At 31.4% G+C, this 3,404-nt stretch overlaps 1 pseudogene across 1 annotated transcript; it reads left to right on the plus strand.

The window, feature by feature from the left end:
* The first annotated feature begins 283 nt into the window (after positions 1-283).
* Positions 284-2,605, plus strand: LOC149552024 ((S)-8-oxocitronellyl enol synthase CYC2 pseudogene; annotated as a pseudogene). Its single transcript, XR_016353463.1, has 4 exons — positions 284-356; positions 558-637; positions 1,010-1,021; positions 2,390-2,605. The product of XR_016353463.1 is annotated as a (S)-8-oxocitronellyl enol synthase CYC2 pseudogene (transcript).
* Positions 2,606-3,404: the final 799 nt, after the last annotated feature.

The raw sequence follows: 3,404 nt of genomic DNA on the forward strand, positions 1-3,404 counted from the left end.
ATAAATTTTCATCCTACAATCCCCATCCTTTAAACTATTTATTGCACATAACTTTACTATATAGTAATTTTTGATCCTGCACTTCCTACCCTCGTAAAAGTTTACTTCACATACCTTTCTTTTGCAAAGTTCTAAATGACATTTTCATCCTCCATTTCTAACCTTCTAGAATTTTATCAACATTGACAAACTTGTATCGCATTGAAGTAGAAGTTATCATATTGAATTTTGCTTCTTTCATAAATAAATGTTTGAATTCTGCTCAAGGAAGTTGACACTAAACCAACTTCACATAAATCACCCCATTGTTAACGAGCTTGACATTCTTGATTGTTCAAGCTTAATTTTCATTCGAGGTAAGAGCTCACCAAATTCTTGCAGAATTAGATCGAATTGATTTGAATTTTTTGATGATCTTTAATTCATTGTTTGCAAATTTGTTCGACCAGTCTCGCGAATTGCAATTATCTATTTAGTGGATGAAATAGCAATGAAAATATATATATTCTGCCCATCATGCATCTCCATCTCATGTTTAGGTTTACCTGTTATGGCAGGTTAGCATTCGGGTTATTTGTTTGGATCCCTCCCAATGAGTTGGTACTCATGGTGGACAGGGGCTCTTGGTTCTAGAGCGGTAAGTATTTTAATTGTTTGTATGTTTCATTTATAATCTTGCATTATGTTAGATAGATTTAAGGTTTAAATTATGAGATAATCAAAGACAACAAACTAGTTATCAACCCTACTGACTATATTGGTCTGCAATGGAACCCAACTCCTTAGTCCTTTGTAGGAAACAATTATTAATTTTATCGAATGTCTCCGAAGAGACAAATAATGTTGATTAGGGTTTTAAATTCGCAGGAAAGATGATACTCGAGCTGTAATAAATGTTAATTAGGGTTTTGATTTCCAGGAAAGATAAAACTCTCTTGCTGTAATAGGCTCGAGGCACTTAAAATATTTAACATGAAAAATCATTTGTGAAGATAATAAATTAAAACAGCATAAAGTGCAGGTTCGGTTTGTAAACACCTATTTCTATAATCAATTAGTTTATACCATTTTTGGGAGGGGAAATAGATCTGTGTGATTTTGATAAGTTTGTAATCTTTTCATTTCGTATAATTGGTTGTGGAAACAAAAGGATTTATTCTAGCTCTTGAAAAATGACTCATATCTGAATCAAAGATAGACTGTTGATAACGAGGGAAAGTGATCAAGTGGCCCAAAGTGCTATTAAGGTGTTCTGACCCTTGCATCTTTGATTTAGTGATGAAATTTTGGATCTGACACCTGACTTCTAAGCTATCCATGAAAAATTTAACACCAAAATATGTTCAATTTTTTGTCACTCTTTGCTCATTCCATCCATAGTCTGAAGCAAACAATAGAAACTTATAAGTTAGAACCATTCATCCATAATGTAGAGAAGAGAAGCCTGATAGATCTGTTTAAAAGTAGGAATATATAATTACATGTGTACTGTGGAATTAACAGAAAGCCAAATCCATTGTGTCATATTTTATACGGTAAATTATATATATTAAAAATTCAGTGCAGTGAAATTCTTTTAATAAAATCAAAATGAATCCTATTTAACTGTTTCTGTGTGGTAATAATAGTAGCCACATCAAAAGCAAATTCTACATATGCTTGAAGGATACAGAGATAAACATAGATTTGAAGGATACATAGATAAACATAGATTTGAAACTGAAAAAATAAATTTTCCAAATAACAACCAATTTTGCTTTTTTGGGAAATATCATATTAGAAAATTGTTATCCAATCTCTACCAATTGACGGCCTCCTAACTATTGAGATGAAATCTGTAAGACATTATCCAGCTTCACATGCTATGACTGCGATGCTCTTAAATGCCTGAATTCTGTTCAAATGATCCCTGCTGAACTCTAAGAACTGGGATTATGGAGGATGAATGAGGGCCCAAGAAGACTTATCCCAGATGAGCAATAGAAGTCCATTATGCTAATTTTTGCTTCCTCACAGTTGTGTGCTGTATTTTTATTTTTTTATATTAAATTTATTTAAGCTCTCATTTTCGAAGTAGAATGCAAGATGTTGTTAGAAAGAGAAGCAACAACCGCTACACTGCAATCCATGCCTTGCTGCATCCATAATTTGCCACCAACAGGTTATATTATCTAAAGGTATTGTCATTAACCTAATTTGCATGTCCAGGTTGGAGTAAACTTTGGGGAATAGAGATATATCTTTCGTCTACTAAAAGTCAATTGTCCATTTCTTATCAATAGAGGTGAATACTCCATCATCACTCAAATAGGAAATAACGAATGTTGCAATATTTGGGCTTTCTTGTCTTGTATTATCTAGCAAAGTTTTGTATGTGACTTTTATCCAGCAAAACTTTGAAGGTTCAGAAATAAAATCTGACAAGCAAAGAGTTGCCCTGATCATTGGAGTCGCAGGAATTGTGGGCCACAGTTTGGCTGAAATCTTGCCTTTGTCTGACACCCCCGGTGGACCCTGGAAAGTTTACGGTGTTGCAAATAATTCAATGGTTTCTTTGGGTTTCGTAACACAGAATCTTCATTGTTATCATGGATTGACAAAATGAAGTTATCTAAGATTATTCCATAACTAGCATCGGCATGAATGAAACCTGTTATCAGAAACGTATTACCAGTCAGTGGGAAGAGTGAGTAGCCTAGAGTATGTCTTATATCCACACAAGAAAAATACACAAGAGTTTTCCGTTTTTAAATCTAAAACGAGTGTTGGTGGCCTTTCTTAAGGAAATAGGTTGTAAAGTAAATAAGAGCTCTCATGAACTATGACCACTTGAATTTACATTCTCTGCAACAAAGCCCAATAAATATATGATGAATTTTAGTGCGAAGGTCGTTGGATTCATACTGTCTTAAAGAAAGTGTTAACTGTATTTTTTTTAATGACTGACATTCAGGCCTCTACCTGTGATATGATTTTTTCATTCATTAATGTCTTTAAGTTTATGTTTTTTTTTAAATATTAATTTTCAATTTTTTTCACTAATTATTTTAAAATTAAATATTTTATTAGTATAATTACTAATACATATATTAAACATAATAAATATAGACTTTAAAAAGTTAAAATTAGAAAATAAATATAAATTACATATATTAAACATAATAAATATAGATTTTAAAATGTTAAAATTAGAAAATAAATATAAAATAGTAATATTTGCAAAACCTTCAAATTTACAAATTGAAACTTTTATTTGGGTTAAAATGAATATAAAATTAAAAAATAATTATAAAGTAGTAATTGCACCTCAACAAGGTGTAGTTCTTACATCCATAGGAATAGAACAAAGAAAGATGGGGAGAATTTTTAAAGTAAATCTACATCTTTTTGTCTTATTTCATACA

Source organism: Cupressus sempervirens, chromosome 6 (genome assembly GCF_028749045.1).
Source record: "Cupressus sempervirens isolate cs-2001-9-10 chromosome 6, ASM2874904v1, whole genome shotgun sequence".
Classification (NCBI taxonomy): Eukaryota; Viridiplantae; Streptophyta; class Pinopsida; order Cupressales; family Cupressaceae; genus Cupressus; species Cupressus sempervirens.